Source organism: Pezoporus flaviventris, unplaced genomic scaffold (genome assembly GCF_033815535.1).
Source record: "Pezoporus flaviventris isolate CSIRO_AGI_PZ_B2104156 unplaced genomic scaffold, CSIRO_AGI_Pfla_v1 ptg000002l, whole genome shotgun sequence".
NCBI lineage: Eukaryota > Metazoa > Chordata > Aves > Psittaciformes > Psittacidae > Pezoporus > Pezoporus flaviventris.
Genome location: NW_026892550.1, coordinates 32,978,093 through 33,005,906, shown reverse-complemented (window position 1 = coordinate 33,005,906; position 27,814 = coordinate 32,978,093). Strand labels below are relative to the sequence as shown.

Below are 27,814 nucleotides of genomic sequence, written 5' to 3'. Positions count from 1 at the left end.
AAGAATATTTTACAGAATACAGAATTTGGCAAATAGGTCAGATTTGCACATGCAGATTTTTACATGCTTTATTGAAATCCAGTAGCTGATGTCCCATATTTTCTTTCAACTATGCTTTTGCTGTGCTACTTGTAAACATTTTTTTGTTCAGAAATAGTGTCCTGAAGTGATAAGTGATGCATACTTAAATTCTCAAAAAGTATGAAGAACCTTAACATCTCCAGGAATGATTATGTACTACAGTTCATGTAATGTATTTAAAAAATAATTTTTATGATAAATTACATTGAAGAATTAATAATTGGACAAGAACCTATTTTCATTAAACTTTGGATGCATACCACCTACATATAAAATACTCAAACACTGCTGTGCATAGGATGAAATTCACATTTCTAATAGTACTTGAAAGAGTGGTAGCTGTGTTCCTTAGTAGTTATCTTTGCTACTCCTTGAATCTTTCAAATACGTAAAAAAAAAAAAGAAGAAAACCCCAAACCTTATGAAACTTTTAGGCTGCCCAATGTTTTTAAAAGCATATTAAAAAACAAAGCAAACAAAAACAAAATACCAACCACAAACAAAATCACAACTAAATAAAAACCGAAACCACACCAAAATCCAAACACCCCTCACTCTTCAATTCTTAGAATGGAACCTATTCAGAGGTATTTGTCTATGTATCTAAATTTTAAAGTCTATATTTCATGTCTGATCAATTTGTGCTAACACATACGTGGTCTAGATATACCAGTGTTACACATTGTGTTCTCTAGATTATGTATGTCCAATTAGTGAAACCTTGACACATAAAGGTAATAATTTATCACTATGTAAATTGAATATTACCAAATTTATTTTAAAATTTTTCCTCTTCATGGATGTTAAACAAAGAGTTGTTTATTAGATTTTCACCAGACTGATTGTCTCATGTGGCACTTCATCAGTTACAGTCTATCATTGTTCCAAGGCTCCTTACTGAATGATAGGCATTATAGCTGGATGGGGCCGAGAATTCCCTGCATCAACATAAACCTTCAGCAATGCATGTAAAAGTCCTTTAGGGAAAAGGATCCACAGTTTGAAAAAAATCACAGTTCATGGTTTGCTTTTGGGGAAACTTTGTGTAGCACTATTGTAAAAGGACTTATCTAAAATTAAATCTTAAATAAAACCCCAAGTTTTTACTTCCCTTACTGAATTATGCTGCGGTCATCTTCAGTTTTAATGACCCTCAGCATTAGTGAACTGTTTCCTTACTTCACTGTATGTAAGTAGGTTTGGGTGTTTAATCAGGAAAACGTTTCCCCTATAGAGTTAAACAATATTTTCTTTTAAATTAACTTGGAAAAACATTAGTCTACAGAAATTTAATATATAGACTCATTATATCTTGTGGAATCTAGAAAGGAAATGAAGGCAAAATACTTGAGCATATATTATTTACTGTGAATCACTAATATTAAAAAAAAAAAAAAAAAAAATCTACTTAATTTCCTCTTCCAGTCCATTCCCCCAGGCAAGCGTGTAATGAAAAGCAGAATAATTTTCTTAATTTTTTTCCAATTTCTTGACATTTGTGTGGAACTGTAGATTCTAAATGCTACATTTAGAATATTTAAGTCCTTAGGGGCTTTATTTAATGGAGAAGGATTTAAAAGTTTGATGGATATGTACTGTCCAGGTTTATTTGGATAGGATAAAAGGACAAAATGTTGCTCGTAATGAGACCAATTTTGAATATCTAATGAGCATCTGCATAGAATATTAGCCTGAGAGTCACCGCTCTCTTCAAAAATGTGGATCACATTTAAACAGTGGTTTTAATATTAATTACAGTTATATAATAAAATGACCAAACTTAACTGTATGTAGCTGGGTTTTTTAAAATATTTTTCCCCTTTTTCTTCTTTTCCTGACCCTCTTCACCCCTCTAACGTTCTTTGTATGCCAACCATTTCTGGTAAGCATTAGGTTCTTTTAGGTTGTGGAGTGCGGAAAATCCTAAAATAAGTGTCTTAGCAGAACTTTAAAAGGTTTGTTGTAATTAGTGATCAGAAGCAAAACTTGATTTACTTAAATTGGAAATTAAGCCACATTGATCCCAATCAGTTCTCATTTTTATTTGTCTCAGGGCAATGAGAATACCCTGTGAAGGACTTTGCATTTGTCAGTTCTCAATAGCCAGCAGAAAACTCCTCTCAACACACATAGCCCATGGGCGTAATGTGGTTATGGTGGGAGAAAATAAAATAAAGGGTATGTACTTGCTGAATTCAGCAAGCAGAACATTCAGTTACATGAAAACAGCATGTTAGATTAGTTGTCTCATAGGGGATACAGTGAAACTGTGAGTTTCCTTCTGTAATTCTACACATACAGGTAAAGAGAAATTATGCAGAGGGATTTTAATAAGCATGTAATATACGTAGTGGGTTAGTAAGTTCAAGCCTACGGTTTGTTTTCTTATGTTGTGAAAAAACTACCTAAGGATGAATATCCCAAAATACTAGCTCTTTCTTGGCAATCTAAATAACTAGCTACTTAGCAAATGGTGCAGTTGGTTCGTTCTGCACAGCAGTGCTTTTGTGTGGCTTGTTGTTTATATTCTTTCCTGTATCCAATCAAGTCACTATTTTCTTCTCTAAACTTTAAACGCTGATTTTGCTTTTACTACATTTTTGAAATATTGTTTGAGCTAAATCTTTAATGATCATATATTTTGCATGCTATTTTAAATCATTCAAGTGGAATATCAGTAAAAAGCACATGAAAGATTTGGTAGCTGCTTTTCTATTAGCTGTATTTCACAGTAGTTGTGTTTTACCTGATTAAGAGATTAGTCTCTGAGAAGAGCATATTTGATTGAGAATGATCTCCAGATGCTCAGTGTGTGTTTTTGTGTGTGTGTGTGTGTGTGTGTGTGTGTGTGTGTGTGTGTAAAACTTTATATAACTTCATTATTTTCCACCATCAGTCTCTTGATCCTTTCTTACATTGTCAGTTGTTTGTTTTAATATAGCCAGGATGCTGTGCTTGGTGGGGTGTTTTTAATGCCACAGTGTTGTTCACAAAAGACAGTGTGTGTCCACAGTAGTCCAGGAAAGCCTAGAGAGTGCCCTGTAGCCTGCAGAGCTCCCAGGTTTCTGGATAAAACTACCATGTTTGTATCCAGGCTAAAAAGCTTCACTAATACTGTGCCGCATCAAATTAGTATCTGTAATATATTTATGTCTTAGTTGCCCTAGGAGGAACTCTGGTAGAATTTATTTAAACCTGCATGATCTCTTTATTTCTTAGGGATAATATATGGAAAGGAAACAGCTCTTCCTCCTTTCATAATAACTTTGGAGTACACGTTTTTATCTCATGAAGGTGAAGCAGTCTCTCTTTTCTCAGATCTTCTTCACGGTGGGAACTTGTGAAGGAAAAAAATCTTTTTCTTTTCTTGCAACAGCCCTTCAGTTTGAACTCCAGCAGCAGCCAAACAAAAGTTATCTTCTGATTTATAAAATGGCATGGTGTAGAATGTCCTGTGTGAGCAGAATTTATATGAAACAAGTTAACATTAAATCAGTATTTTACAGACTGTGGGTGTGTGGTTAAGGGGTTGAAGCAGCATAAGCAGTATTTGTTAAGATATCAACTGTCTCCCAGAACCAAAACCAGATAGCTGTGTCAGCACAGCCCTATGCTAATTATGAACAGGGATACGCTTTTAGAGGTGATGTGGGAAGAGAATACAGAGAACAGCATGGAAATATGGCATTAATAGTATCAGATCATGTGGAGTTTCCCAAGTAAAAAAAAAAAAAAAATCCTTGCTGAATCTATGGGTCACATTGAGATACAGTTGCTATAGAGTTGTTGGAAACTTTCAGGTGTTGTAAGAAATGTAGTTCTTCATGTTATAATGATACCATTCCCAATGTTGTTACCTAGTGTTGAGAAGTAGGCTAATATACATTATAATATGAAAACCCACTGGAGACCATCATATCCAGTCTCTCTAAGTCATTGGGTGTATGTGACCTACCCTAGGAGCAGGAAAGCGTTCCAAAATACAGCTGTGGGAAAAAGTATCACAGTGCTCAGGTAATAGCCCCAACATGTCCCAGCTTTGTCTAGTCCTCTGTCCAGCTTTGTGCAAAACAGGGATGTGTATATTTATATATCTCTATACATCTCTCTGTCTGACATGTTGAGCCATTTTTCTGTCCTTCCTTTGTCCTTGAGAGTAGTGTAATGGAGGGTGAACATATTATTAATTTGGTCAGTATTCTCTATCAAACAGTACTTACAACAGAATATACTGAGGCATAATGTATAATGTAATTAGATGAAGCTTAATCTCAAGCTAGATGAGGGAGAGACCATGATTTTCTAGCTGTGTAGCTCTTCATGTTAAAAATGTCCCTTTTTTTTTGTTAGTGCTCATTTCAGATTTTTTGTTACTTTTTTTTTTTTCTTCAAAGCAAAACCAATGATTATTTCAAGGGCTTTGAAAACAATAGAAAATATGTGGTTATGTATTACTTGCTGTGATCATGTTTCTGCTTTTGTTTAGTTACAACATGGCAAGATTAATACAAGTGTAAGCCAGTCTATACGCTAAGATAATTTTCCATGCATAAAAGGAATCTAGATTAAAATGGCAGGTTGTAAACTCAATAGGGCATGTGACAAGTTGACAAATAGTAAATAAACCCTAGTAATAAAACCCAATTAATTTCAAGTCTGCAAATGTATTGAAGTAGTTGATCTGGCAAACAGTTATTGTCTCATCCTCAGAAACTGAGAAATTAGTCTGAAAATATCCCAGATAAATGTTATCTCTGATCAGCTTATAGACTAAAAGTACACTACTTTTTTTTTTTTTTAAGAACACTCTTTTATATATCTGAACATGCAGTGTTTTTCAGAGTTTCAGATTAAAAAATAATCAAGCCTTCCTTAATTGACTTGGGATGAATACTTATAGTTACTACCCATTCTTCCATTCCTTGAAATTAATCCTTAAATTAGAAGAGCAATGTCTAGACCTTCATGTTCATTGAGGAATAATAATAAGCACTTAATGTCAAACACCTTTTCTTTGTACCATAAATGCCTGCATGTGTGCTCTGTAACTTCACAGATTTATTTTCTGGTTTGAACTTTAGCTGTTTAGTTTGCTTGACAGAGCACAGACACGCCATAAGTACAGTATGCAAAGCATTCCCCACGTTTCTTACTGTGTTTGACTTGGCAGTTGACTTTCCTTTTGGGAATTCTTCCTCAGTGTTGTAAATATTCATTGAAAGAGTGATCTCGTCTATTTCCTGGTTTCAATGGATACATTCATAACCTTAAGAATGATGTCTCTTTTCAAAAACATGAGATACAACTTGACAATTACATTACAAGGGGAAGGAGGGAAGACCCTGCACCTTTCAGAAATACATAAATTATTGTGAAATATTAATTTGTTGAAAAGCTATTTGTATATTTCCTAGAATATTAACAAAGCAAGTGTATATTTATATTTAGTAAGCAGTAGCACCTGAAAAAGTCTGTGTTTTGAAGTTCTGTGGTGTAAAAAACTGTTATTCCCTTTGAATAGAAGACTTGATGGGTCTTTCTAATGAAGAAATAACTAACCTCACTTGGAGTATTGCGCAAAGTTCTGGTGTCCTCAGCATAAAAAGGACATGGAACCGTTGGAACAAGTCCAGAGGAGGGCCAAGAGGATGATCGGGGGCTGGAGCACCTCCCGTATGAAGAGAGGCTGAGAAAGTTGGGGCTGTTCAGCCTGAGGAAGAGAAGGCTGCGTGGAGACCTCATAGCAGCCTTCCAGTATCTGAAGGGGGCCTATAGGGATGCTGGGGAGGTACTCTTCATTAGGGACTGTATTGACAGGACAAGGGGTAACGGGTTAAAATACAGAGCTATGTGTTTTGTCTGATGCTTTTTAGAATCACCAAGTGCTTGAACATCCACATAAGATTTTGTTATAAGATATTGTGTTATTCTTAACCCTGATTAAATAGTTATCTTCCGTTTCTCATCTGTCCTCATTCCTTTTAATTTTCAATTTTGGAGTTTGTGTCTGCTGTTCAAGACTTCCGCACTGTTCTGTGATTCCAATGAGACTCCATTTCAGCAGCAGAGAACTGCTGGGCTAGAGGTAATACCAGCCCATTTCGTAGTAGCATAGAATAGTTAGGGTTGGAAAGGACCTTAAGATCATCTAGTTCCAACCCCCCTGCCATGGGCAGGGACACCTCACACTAAACCATGTTACCCAACGCTCTGTCCAACCAGATCTGTTCATATGTTTTTCCTTGTAAATTGAACTTTAAAGCATTGTCCAGGAAAAAAAAAAAAATATAATGTTACTCCTCCACATTTTAGCAAGAGAAAAACATAGAGCAAGCAGAAAGTGAAGCCATAGATTTCTGCCGTTTGCTCTGTTGCTATTTTTGTATGTGTCAGCAGGTGGTGCTGAAATGCAGTCTAGTATAAAGTCTCGCACAAGAAGCTTACAATCTGTTTTCATTTCTGGGCCGTAGGAGGTTTTGCTCCTTGAAGCATCTTCAGGTTCATTTATAGAACTATTTTTATTTCTGAATATTAGCAAATTGTGAAAACTATAGTTAAATTTTATTTTGCAGCCAGGGATGCTAAAGTATTTTAGTAAAATGGAAATCATTGTCACACGTGCACTAGTTTTGTGACAAATATGACAATAAAAGGACACACAGGCAACCTGGAGAGAGATGAAAGAGATATGCGGGTTCATGAGCAGAATACTTAAAGCAAGAGGAACAGTGAATACCTTCCCGAGATGCTTGTCATTGATGCATTAAGAAATTGTACCGAAAACCACCAACACTTCCTTCCCAGACGAAAGAATTTACATGTAACAATGACAGAGTAATGGTGCCATCTAGGGATTAATTTTCTTAGTGCTCTGTCACGATTCTGGGTGTGGGAAGCACTTAAAATGTGAGCAAAGCTTTTAGAGTTATTTTGCCAGTAAATACACTCTTGCCCTATGTGCTGCTTTGGAATGATGCATACTGAAAGTGTCAGTCCCATTTAGGAAAGAAGAAGTAACTTAATTTCTTCTAATTCTTGTCTTTATTTTCTCATTTTGACTAAAAGCAGCTGGATGCTTTTGTCAAAGTAGCATGTGCTGTTAATACAATACTTAATTACAGAATTGAGTAGTATGTTCTCTTTTGTCTCATTCAATACACTGGGCAATTTAATAGGCATATCAGCTTTCTCATATACCTTTTTTTACTGCCATTCCATTGTAAACCTTGAGCAGAAACTCTCCCCATCTGTAGTCTCACTCTCTTCACACATTGTACTGGATTAATGCCAATTAATTAAGAGAGGAAGAGGTAAAGTATCTCCTCTTTTTGCCACTCCACATTTCTGTATGATCAGTGGTATTACATGTGAGTAATTTATTCAATGGCAAGAAAGTGATCTTCTTGTACACAGAGGTGAAAGGTGAGTGTTGTCTGAGGTTTAGTAGCAGGAATGTGAATAAAATAACAGACTAGGGAGAATGTAGGCCCCCTCAGGAAGCTCTCGGGAGAACTGGCTACACAGGATTTGCAGAAGGCTGAGGTTCTGAATGACTTCTTTGCCTCGGTCTTCACTGGCAAAGGCTCTGACCAAACCACCCAAGTCTTGGAAGGCAGATGCAGGGACTGTGAGAATGAAGACCTTGCGCCCTCTGTAGGAGAGGATCTGGTTCGAGACCATCTTAAAAATCTGAATGTGCACAAGTCCATGAGTCCTGATGGGATCCATCTGCGGGTCCTGAAGGAGCTGGCAAATGAAGTTGTGAAGCCGCTGGCCATCATATTTGAGAAATCATGGCAGTCAGGTGAATTTCCTTATTACTGGAAAAAGGGAAATATAACCCCTATTTTCAAGAAGGGGAAAATGGATGACCCAGGGAATTACAGACCCGTCAGTCTCACCTCTGTTCCTGGCAAAATCTTGGAGCAGATTCTCCTGGAAGGCATGCTAAGGCACATGAAAAACAACAAGGTGCTTGGTGACAGCCAGCATGGCTTCACTAAGGGGAAATCCTGCCTGACCAATTTGGTGGCCTTCTATGATGGGGCTATGGAACTGATGGACAGGGGTAGAGCAGTTGATGTCATCTACCTGGACTTGTGTAAAGCGTTCGACACTGTCCCACACGACATCCTTGTCTCTAAGTTGGAGTGACATCAATTTGATGGATGGACCACTTGGTGGATAAAGAACTGGCTGGATGGCTGCACACAAAGAGTTGTGATCAATGGCTCAATGTCCAGCTGGAGACCAGTAACGAGTGGTGTCCCTCAGGAATCGGTGTTGGGACCGGTCTTGTTTAACATCTTTGTTGGTGACATGGACAGTGGGATTGAGTGCGCCCTCAGCAATTTTGCCGATGACACCAAGCTGTGTGGTTTGGTTGATACGCTGGAGGGAAGGAATGCCATCCAGAGGGACCTCGACACTCTTGTGAGGTGGGCTGATGCCAACCTCATGAAATTTAACCATGCCAAGTGCAAGGTCCTACACCTGGGTCAGAACAATCCCAGGCACAGCTACAGGTTGGGCAGAGAATAGATTCAAAGCAGCTCTGAGAAGAAGGACTTGGGGGTGTTGGTCGATGAGAAAATGAACATGAGCTGGCAGTGTGTGCTCGCAGCCCAGAAAGCCAACCGTATCCTGGGCTGCATCAAAAGGAGTGTGACCAGCAGGTTGAAGGAGGTGATCCTGCCCCTCTACTCTGTTCTTGTGAGACCTCACCTGAAGTATTGTGTGCAGTTCTGGTGTCCTCAACATAAAAAGGACATGGAACTGTTGGAACAAGTCCAGAGGAGGGCCACGAGTATGATCAGGGGACTGGAGCACCTCCCGTGTAAAGACAGGCTGAGCAGGTTGGGGGCTGTTCAGTCTGGAGAAGAGAAGGCTGCGTGGAGACCTCAAAGCAGCCTTCCAGTATCTGAAGAGGGCCTATAGGGATGCTGGAGAGGGATTCTTCATTAGAGACTGTAGTGACAGGACAAGGGGTAATGGGTTAAAACTTAAACAGGGGAAGTTTAGGTTGGATATAAGAAGGAAATTCTTTCCTGTTAGGGTTAGGGTGCTGAGGCACTGGAATAGGTTGCCCAGGGAGGTTGTGAATGCTCCATCCCTGGCAGTGTTCAAGACCAGGTTGGACGAGGCCTTGGGTGATATGATTTGGTGTAAGGTGTCCCTGCCCACGTCAGGGGGGTTGGAACTAGATGATCTTAAGGTCTGTTCCAACCCTAACGATTCTATGATTCTATGTGAATGCATATGTCAGTAGTATCACGAGGGATTGGGTTGGTTTTTGGGTTTTGGCTTTTTGATTTTTTGTTTTGTTGGGGGAGGGGGGGACTTTTTTTTAGGGTTTTTTTTGGTTTTTTTTTTTTCCCCCAAGTAAAATATAAATGGAACTATAAGATTTATTGTCCTATATAATATAAAGCATATGATTGTCATAAATACCTGAAAAATGTCCATTGCTTGCTTTATGCTCACTCACTGGCCAATGCAAGCCAGATACTGCATGTGGTTACCTAGGTTTTTTTGTCTTGTTTTTCAAATAATGGCAGTCTAGATGTATGGAAAGCAACAGCTGGCCTCTATGAAGAATTAAGAGTTGATTTGTGTGTTGTGTAATTCAGATGGGTCTGCAGTGGCCCAGCAGAAGTTCCTAGGTGTGTTACTGTTTCAACTTTTCAGTCTCACTCAGGCTAGCTTAGATATTGACTATTGGAGGGTAACAGCCAACAGACAGCAAATCACAAATGCTTTCCAGAAGGAAAGGAGTTCCCCGGAAATGAGGACAAGAGTTCATCCAACCTGGTGAGGAAGAGATGACTAGATGTAGTTTAGATATCCCTGGAAGCGTTCAGTGTAGATGACACGCTCAGCAACATGGTTTAGTGGTGGGCTTGGCAGTCCTAGGGAAGTGGTTGATGATTTTAGAGGTCTTTTTCAACCTAGCTGATTCTGTGATTCTGTGTACAGAGAGGCTGTACTATTGCTAAGCCATTTACTCTATTCCTGCCACAGTTTAACACTCTTAGTAACATGCCGTTTTTCTTCTACCCCATTGTATCTCCTTTGCCCTCAGCAACCATTCTCGCATCCAATTATTTTTTTCCCCATAACAAGAACTCTATGTTCTGCTTAGCTGGGATGAAAAATAATAAATCATACATTTGAAACAATATGTAAATTTATTTCCCTCTTTTCCTTTCATGTGGTATAGCTTTCTTGCAGAGCTTTCCTAGACTGGCTAAACTTGGATAAAAATAGATGGCCATAGTCTGGCGCTTCATGTCACTTGTTTTGATAAGAAATCCCCTGTGTTATTTGTGAATACACACATGTTGCAAATCATTTGAGGCACAAATAATATAGAAAGAAACTCTTTTTCCCATACTTTTAAGTTTTGTTTTCATGAACAGTTGGGGGTGCTATAAGCCATCTGAGATAAATGTCTGTGTAAAAATCAAAACATTATTTGAAGTGATGCTACTACGAAGAAGCTACTGAGTGGAGATGCGGAAAGATTAGACATCTGTAATTAAAATAGAATAATAGAGACTTCTAAAGAATCTCTGTAATTTATCAGCAAAAAAGAAATCAAATTGTTATTTGCAAGCTTTTTACTCAGAGATTCATTGTAGTAAATAGTCTAAGCACCGTGTATCAGGTCTCAAATCAACTCTTATGTCAATTAGTGTGTCATATTTTGAACACCCCAATGTTGGAAGAATTCTTACCCCATATCTTTAACTTTAAAGAATTGTTAAAAATCCAGCTGCACATTAACCACACTTCTCATGAAACACGTGTTATCTACTTTACCACTCTTGACCTTATCATATGGTAATTTTCTAGCTTTTAAGATGTAATTTTTGAGATTTTTAGAGGTACTCCCAGTTTCTTCCTAAGGTGCTTTTGCTGTCTTAAGTAGTCTTTAAATGATTTACTTCTAGTACTTTCACTTTATATTTCATATGTTGATTGCTTGCTGAACTGTTGCCTTGATGTATGAATAGTGAACGAAGCTATAAAAAGCTTTAAATTTAATTTGCATCAGCTTCTAAAGTCAGATTATTTCATATTGCAAAGATGAGTTTCCTAATCTTTACTATAGAAACTATGGAGAAGACATAATAAAATTAAAAATAACTCACTTTACTACTTAAAAATCATATGTTGAAAAGGCTTTGAGTTACCAGTGATTTCATTGGAAATTCTTCCTTTTATTTGGATGATTTAGATATAAACCCTAAAAAGGAAGTAAACCCAAACAAACGAAAAAAGCATTTCTCTTTCATGTGCTACCAACCTTATTGGCTCTGAACCAAATAATTTTCAATAAATTAGAAGATGGTTTAGGATTTTAACATATCCTAAAGTTCCTATTACTGCTTTCTTGAAAATCTTATAACTTGAATTCTCCCACTGGATAGTGGAGTGTCGTGGTTTAAACCCAGTCAGGTAACTCGTTCGCTCACTTCCCCCCCGTTCTTGCCCTCCCCCTGCTCTCGGAGGGACGGAGAGGAGAATCAAAAGAATGCAACTCCCACGGGTTGAGATAAGAACAGTTTAGTAACTAAGGTATAACACAGATCACTACTGCTACCACCAGTGATAATAATGATGAAGGAAATAACAAGGGAAGAGAATAGAACACCTCAGTACCAGCCGACTGATAACTCACCCCCCAAGCCCGACCAAGCTCCGACCGATACCTCCTCCAACCCTGCAGTCTCCCAGCCCTTCCGGGTAACTCCCAGTTACATCCTGGGCATGACGTGCTGTGGTATGGAATACCTCTTTGGTCAGTTTGGGTCAGGTGTCCTGTCTCTGCTTCCTCCCAGCTTCCCCTCCTCCCTGGCAGAGCATGAGGCTCACAAAGTCCTTGGCCAAACCAAAACATCTCTATCAGCTCTGTTCCCGAGCCGAAAGTCAAAACACTGCACTGCACCAGCTACCAAGGAGGAGAAACATGACTGCTACTGCTGAACCCAGGACATGGAGATAGCAGTATATTCAATAAGCCCAGTTAGAACCATAGAATCATGAAATCATATAGGTTGGAATGGACGAATGGATATGGACGTCATGTAGTCTGACTTTATGCTCTTAGTAGGGCCGATTATGTCAGGTTGTTCAGCGTCTGCACAGTTTGATTTTCAGCTGTCTCCAAGGATGGATGTTGCACAGTCTTCTTTTAGCCCCTGTTCTAAGACCTCACTGAGAATAAGCTTTTTTCCCTTCATTAAGTCCCATATTCTAACTTGTGTCCATTGTTTCTCATGCTTCTGCTGTGCATCTCTGAGAACTACTTGACCTAATGTTCTATGTATAGCTGTAAACATCAATAGGTTCCCCCCTCTTTTTTTTTTTTCTTAGTCTGAACATACTGTCTGCTCTTAAGTTCTTGCATGTTGTGCCCCTGACCATTTTGATAGGTTTTGGCTGGACTTCCTCCAGTATTTCTGTGTTATACTGGAATGTCCAAAACTGGTCACAGTATGCAGTTAATAATACTGAGTGTTAGAAGAGTGAACCTATGAAGAGAGTAAAAAAAAAAACAAACACACAAACCAAAAAAAAAACCCACAAAATAATTGTCTGAAATAACCACAGAAAGCAATAACCACACTCATGTTATAAGTAGGGTTTAAATAAAGGCCAGTAAATTACAATAAATGATCCTTCTTTAAGGTTCAGGGTTTTATGGGAGATCAACTTTTGGGAACCTGCCAGGTAGAATACCCTGGAACTTAGTGTAAAGCTATATGCAGGAGAAGTGCTTAGTCCTAGATAGTCTAAAAAAAACTAAGTAGTGAAAGGTGGGAGAAAAAGAAGGCAATAAGGTAATAATAAGTGATTATAGGAGAACCACCACTTACTGATGGAGATTTAAAAACAAACCAAAGAAACAATGTGAAAAATACCATCCATTCAAAATATGGACTGATAGACATCACTCCTTATTTATTTGAAATATTGTTAGTGTGAAACTGCTGTATCTCAATGTTCTTTAAAAGTCTAATTAAAATTATTTATAGTCTCAAAGAATAGAAGCAAATGAGCTGTAAAAAGTGCATGCTTTCTTTTAATATATTTCAAGGGTGGTAAAGGGTTGATGTCAAAATATGGTGCAAGTTTTCTACATTTGTTTGTTTTCTTTTCTTTTTATTTTTAAGTATTTCCAGGAAGTAAATAGAGAAAGGCAGGCACTAAAATATTTTTTAATGTATACTTTTATAGCTGAATAGTTGTCCTTTCTATAATAGATAGCTATGTGCAGCTGCGACCTCCACTTTGTAAGCAGAAGAAAGGGAAAGGAATGGCCTTTGCAGTTAATGCAAGTTCACGTTCCTGGGCTGGTAAAACCCTCTACCTAGCCAAACTCCACAGTCCATTTTGGCTCACCACTATAAAAAGAAGTTCCTTCTGCCCTACGCTGTTTGTATAACTGGGATCATTCTTCTGCTTTTCCCTTTTAGAACACCTTCATTCTTCCATAAAAAATATTTTTTTAAAAGTATTTAGGAGTGGCAGCTATAATGTACCCTAATGCTAATTTTAGGAATCACCTACAGGAGAGGAGCATTGGCTCATTCTTACAGGTGTCTCATCTGAGGCTTCCAGTTGAATAAGAAACAAAACACACACAGAAAAAGAAACTAATTACCACTCTAATTCGGCTGGACCATTTAAAAAACACTGCAAACCTTTCATGTTGTGCAGCAAACATGTTAGAATTCCCTGTGGTTTCAGCAGGAAAAAACAACTATAGGTTACTGTTGAAAGATATTTGGGCAACTAAGGAATTAAGTACCAAGAAATAGAACTAGCTATTATTAGACATTAAATATTATTGAACCCATCACACTGTCTTTACCTAACTTTTTTCAATTAGACAAGGGTTTCGTAAAATGTTAAGTAGTATTTCTGAGAAAATACAACTCCATAGCTACTGTTGCGGAGGTAAGAAGAAAGGAAACGAGCTGGTGCACCCTCAGCTGTAGCTCACAAGAACAGCAGAATCATTGGTGATTTTTATTTCTTTTCAAAAGGAAAAATGTTATTTCCTGACCAACTCGTTGGAGGAATTTTTTCAAAGAAGGAGAACCATTGTGCATGTCCACTGGTACTTCACTTACAGAAACAGTGTTTTGTAGTCCCTTGTTACCGTATTGTTACCATCCATAGAAGTCCCTGACAGCCACTCAGTCAGAAAGCGTGGGAATACAAAGGAGAAAATAAAGAAAGAAATAACTGTATTAAATTTGTCTACCCTTTAAATAAAGTCGCCATTGACAGACACAATCTGTCAAAAAGTAATTGTTTTGCTATCTAACTGTAGCAAATTTTAACAGCAAGAAACTCATTATTTAAAGGGCTTTTAAATTTCACATTTTATCTCATTCAACAGTAATCTTTCAAATTCTGTTCCTTTATTCTGCTAATACCACTGACTAAACTGCTAGCAACATATTTCTCATTTGGGTTGATGTTCAGTGCTGAAGAAAGCTGTTGTCCAATGTGCTATCATTTTTGGGTTTTGTGGCATTTTTAGCACAATATTCTTGAATACTTTTCACATAAATTGTCTCAAGGAGCTGAGTGTATCTGTGAGGGAAGGAGAGAGCATAAGTTCTACCTGTTTAGGTATGGGGCTAACTTTCCTGCACTCAAGTTCAATTTATTTATTATTAGTAATTTTAACCTAAGCATAGTTTACCTGGTAAGTCTGCATTGCTCTGGTATGTATCTGAAGGTGGGTGAGTGGTACATGACTGAAGCAATCAACTAGTTTATTCCCTTACATATGTGTCACAGCAAAACAATAACCACCATTAAAACTGGCTGTTCTTATACTTTCAAATTCTTAAAAAAAATCATATAGTGATTTTATGACACATGTGCAACGCTATACATACTTATGTTTATCTGGGGAAAAAACAGATTAGGTTAGTTTAATGTGTGGGGATCTATTATATAGTAGATAAATGTCTGCAATGTATTATATAGTGCTGAAATCACTAATATTGCCCTCAGTTCCTGGCTAAATATGTGGAAATGCTTTCTCTAATATTTATGCACTTATGAAAAAACCCCACTTATCCACCTCTACATCTATCTTGTATTCTATTTTGATGGGTTTTACAATCAATTCACAATTTTTAGAATTAAATTGAACTGTGTAAATGACATTTAGTGCTTTGAAATTTTTCTGAAGAGCTGCTTCTAGCTTCTGCTGAGAGTAACTCTTTTTACCAGACTAAACATTCATGTGAGGATGACATGTAATTGAACTCTGTTATTTTTTATTATTTGTTGCAGTTATAAGTATCTGTATTTTCAGTGTCATCTATATGCCTTCATAACAAACATTAACACCTGTTCAAGCCGTTAAATTTGTATTAAGCTGTCTTGTACCATGATTAATCATTAGAAAGATGAGGATTTGTCTTTAGATATTGGGGGCTTCATACTTTTTCCCATCATTAAGCATGGGTTACTGTCTTGATAAAAAGACTTATATTAAGATTTCAACCTCCTCTTCTTCCTCCCTGCTGTCAATGAATGGATTCTTTTAAATACTCAGCATTATTTCTCTGAAGATTTGAGCAAGTTTCTGAAATATGCTGCTCCTATGGGTGTAAAGGCCTTTTGCACCTTCATAAACCTAAAAGAAGTGTGTAGAGCTGAGTTTGTTGGAGTCATTCTTTTAAATTAAATCAAAATCCGATCTTGGATGGTTTAGGTGGGGAGCTCTGTACTATTTTTTCTTTTATCTTTATTTTAAATAAATAAATAAATAGACAAATAGCTTAATTTTATTCTCAGAATTGACTGACCTACCAGGCCTTGCAGGGGAAGGAGGGCCGGGCAGAACTAGCAAAATGCTTGGATAACATTTATGCCCGAAATAGGAGGACAAATGAGCATTCTAGGACAACATCATTGTGAGGTTCAAAGCTATTAATCAAAAGTGAAAACCTTGTACCTTTTCTTCTTGGTTCAGGAAGCTAGTCCATATGCTATAGTCTTTGTATGGCAAATGAGATACAGTTGCTCTCTGCTGAAAGGAACTAGCTTTTATCCAAATTTATCAAAGCCATCTGCAGGAGTTTGTCAATTTAATTGGAGAAAAACAAATTATCAATAAGGCATACTTAGACCTTAGCCTTGCTAGGATGTACATTCTGGTAATGTTTAGCTGCTCCATTAGGTGATTGTGCATATAGTTTATGCTTAGACAGTGTATATTTTGAGCATGCATGTGTAACGGAGCTACGAAACCTTAGGCAAAATATTCTGCAGTATCAGCCCTTCAAGGTGACTTTCTTTCATGGTTTGTTGCTTCTTGCACTTCCATTCGTCTGTGTGCCATATCTCGCTTCATATCCAGCTGGATTACACAGAAATTGATCATGATTTTTAAGATAGAGCCAAAACTCCCAGGAGATCATCTTTATGCAAATCACATTCTCTAGAGGAGTGAATAGATGCTTAGAATAAAGGAAAAGTGGATAATTACCTGTTGGGTGGTAAATAATCATATGCCTTAAAGAAGACAGAAAAATAAGCACTGTGTGTGTTTACCTTAGATATTTTGCCTTTGATATAATTTAGAATTCTTGGTATAGTACTTAATATTTAGAAATAAAATGTCAGTTTACTGACAGAGGAATTTAATCCAGTTATATTTTATTGCTCTACTGCACATCCTTAATTTATTTTCCTAATCTGTTTATATGTTATATCTCTGTAAATGTGACTTGTTTGTTTGTTTAGGGTTTTTTTTGGTGGAGGTTCTTGTTGGTTTTCTTTTTTAAAAACTACATATGCATTTTAAACTTAAAGCAATAGGAGACTGGAAAGTTCTGCTGGTCAGAAAAGAGTTATGGTTTGTCTTTTAATTATTTTTTTTTTCTTTGCTTTTCTTGGGGGTTTTGGGATTTGTTTTTTGTTTTTTTTTGGGGGGGGCAGGGAGAGAGGAGGGAGTGTGGGGGGTTTTGGTGTTTTCTTTTAGTTTGTTTTTTTGGTTGGTTAGGGTTTTTTAACAGGCAAAGCGGCAAAGCCTGTCTCAAAAGATTGAATTTTGAAAGTTAAAGAAATAGTGTAATGGATTATGAAATTATAAATACTATATATATACACTAACTCTACTTCTGATGACAAAAGAAAAACATTAAAATGTCTTTTTAAATTTCTCTCGTTATAAAGGAACTCCAGGGGGTTTTGTGTACGTAAATTGTATGTGTAATGCTTGAATTATAGAATTTATAATTTGAGGCACGGTTTCAAATAGACGTTTACAGTATTTGCATAATTTTAGTCTCAAAGGGAATACCGGTACACTGACCATTCTTTAAGTGTAATGTGGATGTGGGTGAAGAGCAGCAGTATTACAAAGTGCAAATAGAATTGAAATGCAAGAAATTAGTTGACTTGTTTTAGAGTTTTCAGTGAAAAATACAGGCGCCTGACTCGGGCTAGCCAGGGAGGTATTCCATACCACAGCACGTCATGGCCGGGGTGGGGGGTGACTGGGAGTTACCCGGAAGGACACGGGGCTTCCGGGTGGAACTCGTCTTCTTGGCCGGTGGTATCGTATTCTCTTCCCTTGTTATTTTCCCTGATCATTGTTGTAGTTGATAGTAGCGGTGGTGATTTGTGTACATTGGTTGCTGGACTGTTCTTGTCTCAACCCGTGGGAGTTGCACTCTTTCGATCCTCCACCCCGTTCCTCCGGGAGTGGGGGAGAACCCCGGTGGGGGGGGGAACACGGACCTCGATTGTTGTCAGCTCGGCACCACTCACTGGGAGTGAGTGAACAAGTTACCTGACTGGGTTTAAACCACGACAGTTCTTTTTGGCGCCCAACGTGGGGCACGAGGGGTTGAGATAAGAACAGATCTGACTGGATTGATAGTCACTCGTCACAATGCTGATTTATTGGCTCTCAAGGTTGTTCCTCTTGATCTCACAGTTTCAGTATATCGTATCTTACGTCCATCCAGTATTTGCTGTATTAGTGTTTTTCAAGTGTGGGGCTTGGGCTAAGGTTTTTGTCCCATTGTACTTTATGGTAATGACTTGTAATACAATAGAATCATTGATCATGAAACTGATCTGGCTTATGTTCCCAGTGTGGTCACCACCTTTATACTTTGGGAGGTATATGATGGAGGTGCTTAGCAATTACACATCTTTTTTCTCCTTCTCAGGTGCTCAACCTGTGAAGGAGACATTCTTTTACCCTCCCAGTCATCCCCCCAGACCATTTACATTTGAGAGTTTTGAATTTTTTGAATGGCATTTTAATGCTGTTGAGACTTGTTTGCTGATGGTGATGGGAATCACCATGCTAACACGCATACAGAGTGTGTTTTGCCCACTACTGATTTCAAGAGTTAAGCAGAGTCAGGTTTGGGTCTTGTCTGGGGTCAAACGACAATGTAGGAGGACCGAGAGATTTTCCCTGAGGCTGGACAGCCATGAGTGGCAGGGTGTGTGGGATAGTATGGGCAAGTATCTAGGTCAGTGGGCCCCTCCAGTACTTTGGAATTTCACTACCAAGCAACTGCAAAATCCAGAAGAATTAGTAAAACACTTAAATGAGGTGTGTGGTCATTCTGGCCATACCAGAGATGGACAAATCACGGCAACGTGCTGGGGCTTGGCCTATGCTTACAGGGCCTTGTTCAACACTATCCAGCACCTTCAAAAGGAAAAGAATGTCGGCGGATCTGAGGGCAAAGCAACAGTCACTACTCAAACTTTGGCTGCAATGAACTGCGCAGCTACCCCAGCAGCAAGTACAGCAGCTGCTCAAACTTCAACTGCAACAGACAGCACAGTTACCCCAGCTCCAAGCACAGCAGCTGCACCACCCCCAGCAACAAGTACAGTCGCTACTCAAACTTTGGCCTCAATGAACTGCGCAGCTACCCCAGTGGCAAGTACAGCAGCTGCTCAAACTTCAACTGCAACAGACAGCGCGGTTACCCCAGCTCCAAGCACAGCAGCGTCACCACCCCCAGCAACAAGTACAGTCGCTACTCAAACCACAGTGATAATCACTGCAGCCAAACCAGAGGACCAATTCGTACCAATATCGGTTGCCCCTGTACGCAAGAGAACAAGCAAAAAGGAGGCAAAAAGGGTGAAGCGAGATGAAGAACCAATGAATTCACCACCCGGTCCAGAATCTGATCAGGAGTCATCATCACATGACGAAGAAGAAGAAGAAGAGGTAACTTCTCGACCTCGGACCTCAACTGAGCTGCGGAATATGCGAAAAGATTTTACCCGTCAACCAGGGGAGCACATCATCACCTGGTTACTCCGATGCTGGGACAATGGGGCCGATGGTCACGAACTAGAAGGTACAGAAGCCAAGCAGCTGGGATCACTTGCTAGAGAAGGGGGAATTGACAAAGCAATTGCAAGAGAGAAAACATCCCTCAGCCTTTGGAGGCGGCTCTTGGCAGCTGTGAAAGAAAGGTTTCCGTACAAGGACGATGTTACGAGTCGTTCGGCCAAGTGGACTACTATAGACGAAGGCATCCAGTCTCTGAGGGAATCGGCCATCGTAGAGATGATCTATCACATCAAGCCGAATAACGGGGATACACCTATAGATCCAGATGAAGTTGAATGTACACGACCCATGTGGCGAAAACTTACATGGAATGCACCGTCATCATATGCCCATTCATTGGCAACAGTAACCTGGAATGACATAGTACCACTAACAGTGGATGAAATGGTTCATAAACTCCGAGAGTTCGAAGACAACCTCACCCCTTCCATCATCTCAGCTGTGGAAAAACTGTCCCAGGACCTCAAACAATTGAGGGACGATCTATCTGATTTATCCAGCTCCTCACGTGTACCAACACACGTCTCAGCTATTAACAAAAGGCGTCCTATTGTTCAAGAGAGGAGATACAGGAGGTATATGCCACGGGGTACCCTATGGTTTTACCTGCTGGATCACGGAGAAGACATGACAAAGTGGGATGGAAAACCTACTTCAGCTTTGGAGGAACGGGTGAGTGAACTGAAGAGGGGAGCAAGGGCCAAGACTGATCGTCCCATGAGAGCTACGGCTTCAGTCTCTGGTGAGCAGTTTCCCAGATGGAATGGAAGAGCTGATTTTACTCCAGCTCCTGTGATAACGAAGAATAATCCCTTTCAACATGACTTAAGTGTCCAATGCTGTGACGACCATTAGAGGGGCCCTGCCTCCAGCCAGGTGGAGGTAGGGGACAATCGGATTTACTGGACTGTGTGGATCAGATGGCCTGGCACATCAGTCCCACAGAAGTATAAGGCTCTAGTAGATACCGGTGCACAGTGTACCCTGATGCCATCAAGCTGTCAAGGGGTGGAACCCATCTATATTTCTGGAGTAACAGGAGGATCCCAAGAGTTGACTGTGCTGGAGGCTGAAATCAGCCTGACTGGGAGGGAGTGGCAAAAGCACCCTATTGTGACTGGTCCAGAGGCTCCATGCATCCTCGGCATAGTCTACCTCAAGAGAGGGTACTTCAAAGACCCAAAAGGGTACCGGTGGGCTTTTGGTATTGCTGCTTTGGAGACTGAGGAAATTGAGCAGCTGGCCACCTTGCCTGGTCTCTCAGAAGATCCCTCTGCTGTGGGGTTGCTGAAAGTTGAAGAACAACAAGTGCCAATTGCGACCACAACAGTGCACCGGCGGCAATATCGCACCAACCGAGACTCCCTGATTCCCATCCATCAGCTGATCCGTAGACTGGAGAGTCAGGGGGTGATCAGCAGGACCCGCTCACCCTTCAATAGCCCCATATGGCCAGTGCGAAAGTCTAATGGAGAATGGAGACTAACAGTAGACTATCGTGGCCTGAATGAAGTCACCCCACCATTGAGTGCTGCCGTACCGGACATGCTAGAACTTCAGTATGAACTAGAGTCAAAGGCAGCCAAGTGGTATGCCACGATTGATATTGCCAATGCATTTTTCTCCATTCCTTTGGCAGCAGAGTGCAGGCCACAGTTTGCTTTTACTTGGAGGGGTGTCCAGTTCACTTGGAACCGACTGCCCCAGGGGTGGAAACACAGCCCTACCATTTGCCATGGACTGATCCAGACTGCACTGGAACAGGGGCAAGCTCCAGAACACCTGCAATACATTGATGACATTATTGTGTGGGGCGATACAGCGGAAGAAGTCTTTGAGAAAGGGAGGAAAATAATCCAAATTCTGCTGAAAGCCGGTTTTGCCATAAAACGGAGTAAGGTCAAGGGACCTGCACAGGAGATTCAATTTTTGGGAATAAAATGGCAAGATGGACGTAGACAGATCCCCACAGATGTGATCAACAAGATAACAGCAATGTCTCCGCCAACTAATGAGAAAGAAACGCAAGCTTTCTTGGGTGCAGTGGGGTTCTGGAGAATGCACATCCCGAATTACAGTTTGATTGTAAGCCCTCTCTATCATGTGACCCGGAAGAAAAATGATTTTAAATGGGGCCCTGAGCAGCAACAAGCCTTTGAGCAAATTAAACGCGAGATAGTTCACGCAGTAGCCCTTGGACCAGTCCGGACCGGACCAGATGTAAAAAATGTACTGTACACTGCAGCTGGGGAGAACGGTCCTACCTGGAGCCTCTGGCAGAAAGCTCCAGGGGAGACTCGAGGTCGACCCCTCGGCTTTTGGAGTCGGGGATATAAAGGATCTGAGGCCAGCTATACCCCAACTGAGAAAGAGATACTGGCAGCCTATGAAGGGGTTCGAGCTGCTTCGGAAGTGATTGGCACTGAAGCACAGCTCCTTCTGGCACCCCGGCTGCCCGTGCTGGGCTGGATGTTCAAAGGCAGGGTCTCCTCTACACATCATGCATCTGATGCTACATGGAGTAAATGGTCTGCACTAATTACACAACGAACTCGAATAGGAAATCTCAGTCGTCCAGGCATTCTAGAAGTCATCATGGACTGGCCAGAGGGCAAAGATTTTGGAATGTCACCAGAGGAGGAGGTGGTGCGTGCTGAAGAGGCCCCACCGTATAATAAACTGTCAAAAAGTGAAAAGCAGTATGCCTTGTTTACTGATAGCTCTTGCCGTATTGTGGGAAAGCATCAGAGATGGAAGGCAGCTGTATGGAGTCCCCAACGACAAGTTGCAGAAACTGCTGACGGAGAGGGTGAATTGAGTCAGTTTGCCGAGGTGAAAGCCATCCAGCTGGCCCTGGACATTGCTGAACGAGAAAAGTGGCCAGTACTTTATCTCTATACTGACTCATGGATGGTGGCAAATGCCCTGTGGGGGTGGTTGAAGCAATGGAAGCAGAGCAACTGGCAACGCAGAGGTAAACCCATCTGGGCTGCTGCACTATGGAAAGATATTGCTGCCCGGGTGCAGAACCTGGTGGTGAAGGTACGTCATGTAGATGCCCATGTACCCAAGAGTCGGGCCACTGAGGAACACCAGAACAACCAACAAGTGGATAAAGCGGCTAAGATTGAAGTGGCTCAGATGGACTTAGATTGGCAACATAAAGGTGAATTATTTTTGGCCCGGTGGGCCCATGACACTTCAGGCCATCAGGGCAGAGATGCAACATACAGGTGGGCCCGTGATCGAGGGGTGGACTTAACAATGGACACTATTGCCCAGGTTATTCATGAGTGTGAAACGTGCTGCAATTAAACAAGCCCAGCGGTTAAAGCCTCTTTGGTATGGAGGACGATGGTTGAAGTATAAATATGGGGAGGCCTGGCAGATTGACTATATCACACTGCCACCAACCCGCCAAGGCAAGCGCCATGTGCTTACCATGGTGGAAGCAACCACCGGGTGGCTGGAAACATACGCTGTGCCCCATGCCGCTGCCCGGAACACTATCTTGGGCCTTGAGAAACAGATTTTGTGGCGACACGGCACCCCAGAGAGAATTGAGTCAGACAATGGGACTCATTTCCAGAATAACCTTATAGATATTTGGGCCAAAGAGCATGGCATTGAGTGGGTATATCACATCCCCTACCATGCACCAGCCTCTGGGAAAATCGAACGGTACAATGGGCTGTTAAAAACTACACTGAGAGCAATGGGTGGGGGAACTTTCAAGCATTGGGATACACACCAGAGGCCACCTGGTTGGTCAACACCAGAGGATCTGCCAACAGGGCTGGCCCAGCCCAGTCAGAACTTTTACATATTGTAGAGGGGGACAAAGTTCCCGTGGTGCATATGAAGAATTTGCTGGGGAAGACAGTCTGGGTTATTCCTGCTTCAGGTAAAGGCAAACCCACTCGTGGGATTGCTTTTGCTCAAGGACCTGGATATACTTGGTGGGTAATGCAGGAAGATGGGGAAGTCCGATGTATACCTCAAGGGGATTTGATTTTAGGGGAAAACAGCCAGTGAACTCAACTGTATGCCGTTGCCTGCTGTGTAATGCTTTTATAGCCCATCAACTAGATGTCTCCAGGTCACCAGCGACTGGCCCTGACTTCCCTCCAGCCATCATCCCAACAGAGAATTAACTTTGAACATCATGGACCGAATGGACTCGGCAGCATTATAGGGATTGGTCCATGCACTAAGAAAATGATCTTTTCCTCTTGGTCTGTATGTATATGGATGTATATATATGGGAGAGCGATGGTGTACTGAAAATGTGGGATCTGAGCACGACGTGAATGGTATGGAATAAGGGGTGGATAATGTCCTGGGTTCAGCAGTAGCAGTCATGTTTGTTTTTTTTTTCCTTTGTGCTAGCTGGTGCAGTGCTGTGTTTTGACTTCCAACCTGAGAACAGTGTTGGTGAAGTCAATGTTTTCAGTTGTTGCTAAGTGATGTTTACCCTGACCAAGGACTTTGTGAGGCTCATGCTCTGCCAGGGAGGAGGGGAAGCCGGGAGGAAGCAGAGATGGGGCGCCTGACTCGGGCTAGCCAGGGAGGTATTCCATACCACAGCACGTCATGGCCGGGGTGGGGGGTGACTGGGAGTTACCCGGAAGGACACGGGGCTTCCGGGTGGAACTCGTCTTCTTGGCCGGTGGTATCGTATTCTCTTCCCTTGTTATTTTCCCTTATCATTGTTGTCGTTGGTGGTAGCGGTGGTGATTTGTGTACATTGGTTGCTGGACTGTTCTTGTCTCAACCCGTGGGAGTTGCACTCTTTCGATCCTCCACCCCGTTCCTCCGGGAGTGGGGGAGAACCCCGGTGGGGGGGGGGGACACGGACCTCGATTGTTGTCAGCTCGGCACCACTCACTGGGAGTGAGTGAACAAGTTACCTGACTGGGTTTAAACCACGACAGCTTCTTATTAAGCAAAAATCTAATTCTTTTCAGATTCAGTCTACTTTTTAAAGGAGCCTATTATTAAAATATTTATGACAAATTCCAGTCATCTCTATCAGTTCTAAACAAATCTTTGGAGCTCTAAGAATCGCACTGTTATGTTACTGTTTGTATGCTACTATTCCTAGTTGCCTTTTTGTTTTGTTAATAACAACTACAAACTTGTCAAATATGTAGCTAGTGTGGATTCATGCTTAAGCCAGTTCTACAGATTTTTCTTGTGAAATGTGAACAGGTACCTGCAAAAATGGAAAAATAGCTATCATAAATAAAGATAAACTAATCTTTTGCTTTAGAATATAGATTTCTCATCCCCCCTGCCCAAAATAATTATTAATCTCTGCTGATAATGGGTTAAATCCTGACTTCTTTAGATAAGATTCCTCTTGAACTTCATGAACCCACTAATAATTAAATAAATGGGCTTTTTAGTTCTTAGAAAAACAAGCTATTTGGTTTTATTTGTAAAGTTTGTGTGGTTGAATTTGGCAGGGAAATCTGGCAGTCGTTTATGTTCTACATACATACCACAGCAGGGCTACCTAGAGCAGGTTTCCCAGGACCACATTCAGGCAGCTTTAGAATATCTCCATGGATGAAGACTCCAAACCTTTTTGCTCAGCAACCTGTATTAGTACTCAGTCATCCTTACGGCAAAACACTGTTTCCTGATGTTCAGAGGGAACCTCTTGTGTTTCAGTTTGTGCCCATTACCTTATTATCAGTGACAGTGACAAGGTCCTGTCACTGAAAGCAGCCAGTCTCTGTCCTTTTGATACCCTCCCTTCAAGTATTTATATACACTGGTGAGATTTCCTGTGAGCTGGAGTACCAGCTCTCTCATCCCTTCTTTGTGGGAGAAGTACCCTTCATCATATTTGGAGTCTGAGAGTCACTTAATCGTCTTAGCAGCACTTTGCTGGACTCTCATTATTTGTCTTATGCTGGGGAATCCAGAACTGGACGCAGCACTTGATATGTGGCCTTGATATGTGCTGAGTAGAGAATGGTCACCATCCTTGACCTCCTGGCAATACCTTGCCTAATGCAGCCCAGGATGCTGTTTGCCTTCTTTTAGGCAAGGGCACGTTGCTGCCTTATGTTGACCATGTCCATCAGGACCTTCATATATATATCTAAAACTTTAAAATGTATGTGGATTTGAATTTCCTAGGTATTTTTCTTAAACCATTGGCAAGACTTATCGTTATTTTTCTTTGAAAAGAAAGAAACGAAAGGAAAACAAAATACAATGAATTTGGTATTTAGTTAAAAACTGTGTAGTTGTGCAGTTGTATCTTTTAGTGTTTGTGACTCTTTGCTGTTACATTTTGCCTTTACAAGTATTCTGGTTCTGTATTGAAATACTAATTGGATTATTGTGTCAGACATCATACAAAATTCAGGTTCTCTTTTTTATAGGTTAATATAATTTTCAAGGAATATTAAATGCAGTATGGTATCTATTTTGCAAGAATACCAGAAGTCTTGTTTATCGATATTTTAGAATAGTTCCCAGAGCACAAGGCCTAGATATAGCTACAGTTAAAATTGAGCAGTTGGCTTTCTGTAAATCTTCAGCTTGTGGAACCCTTGGTCATATTAATAAACACTTTACAGATAATTACATTCTACTAATCCCAGAATCACAGCATTGTTGCAGGACACCACTGAAAAGAGTTTGGCACCATCCTCCTGGCACTGCCTTTGAGATTCAGTGTGAAGGTACTAACAGGCCATGACCCCCAGACTTCCAGTGGTGTTGGAACCATTGAAACAAATGTTAACAGATATCTTAGTGATAAAATTGTTGACAGAAAGGAAAATTGCAACTATGTTATGGTTAATAACTCCTTTAATCCACAATATAACGTGGCTGTCACGAAATGAGATATATAGGAATATTATTAATTTATTCTTTGTAAATATTCACCAAACATTGAAGAAAATTATAGTCAATAAAGGGAACTTCATACTGCATTGTGTGACTTAAATATACCTCAGGACCACTTTCTCTGACATACAGCTTGAATCACATGCATCTGGGTCAGCCAGCCAACAGTTATTGGTCCTCATTTCTCCAGTTCTAATACCTTACGTGTTCTGTATTTACCTCTTACCAGTGTTCAGTGCTCCTCTCTGTAGGATTCTCTATGTGTTTTTACATTGTAATCTGTAACATTTTTAGTGGGGAAAACCCAGTAGTTAAAAATCAGGAAAATATGGTTCCTCCTTTCTGGATCTCCGTCAAGTGACTGAAAAGGGTGCAGACTGAAATCTGTCTGCAGTGTGCTTCTTTTTTCTTTTCTACAGTAGTTATCGCTTCGTTTCATATGAGGGAGCAAAGATGTGATAAGATTGAAGAAATGAAGCTTTAAGTTATCTTCTTAATCCTCATACCTGAGATTACTTTTAAAGAAGGTATTTTCTCCTGTGTCAAGGGATGTTCCAGTGTAACTTCTACTAAAATTTATTTTAGAAAGCATGTTGTTTGTATAGATGGCAAAAATAAGCCTAAGACGAAATTTCATGTCACAGTTTATAGTTAGGCAGACTGATACGAATGTAATACATTTTAGGCAAACCTTCGTTCTTTAAGGAGGAAAAGCAAAATTTCTTCTGTGTTTTTTTTTTTTTTTCCCCTAGCAATTTCTTATGTAAGCTTAGTCTTTTACCCTTCTATCTTAAGATTCAGATAAAGTAATATTTTGCCACTAAAAAGGTCACCTGTTAGTCCATCAGTTGTCTTGTTAGAAGCAGCCTTAAGCTTATCCTGTGTTTTTAATATTTCATAGGAATTTCATGGGTAGCTTGTCTGCTAATTATACCTGTTAACCAAAAAGGGCCATTTTATAATGGGAAAGGTTAGAATCCCAAGCATCAAAATTATGTATCAGTGACTTTAGCTTTAGACTGGAAAAGGTTGGATTAGGCAGTTGATATACAGCATGATTGTACCTTATGAAGAAAGGTCTTGTAATAAAGAGAAAAAAAAAAAAAATCAAGGTGAAAGCTGGCAGAAATATGGATTTAAGGGCCAAGCAGGCATTCAGAAATCACAGGCCAAGAAACTTCTTCATATCTGAAGTCAAACTCCTGCCCAGTTTGAGACTTTACAAATATTTTTCTTCTTGGAAGTAAATATTAAAAATAACCGGGTTCATATTATTTTAAAATGAGCTATGCTTTAGCCACTTCTGCAAGCATGAAGTAGACTTCTCATGCATTGTTTTTATCAAACTTACATACTGTCAGACTTACTGTCAGACATACTGCGAGACTGTTTCAAAGCATAATTTGCTACTTTGAGTTTGACCATGTTTGTCAGGTTTGTCTTGTTGCTTGAAGAGGAACACACCAAAACAAACTTTCTCACCTGAAA

The 27,814-nt window shown here is 40.2% G+C and overlaps 1 protein-coding gene across 1 annotated transcript in view; it reads left to right on the top strand.

Annotated features, from left to right (window-relative positions):
* Positions 1-27,814, top strand: part of TENM3 (teneurin transmembrane protein 3) — a 1,360,315-nt gene that overhangs the window by 352,290 nt on the left and 980,211 nt on the right. The window lies entirely within an intron of this gene.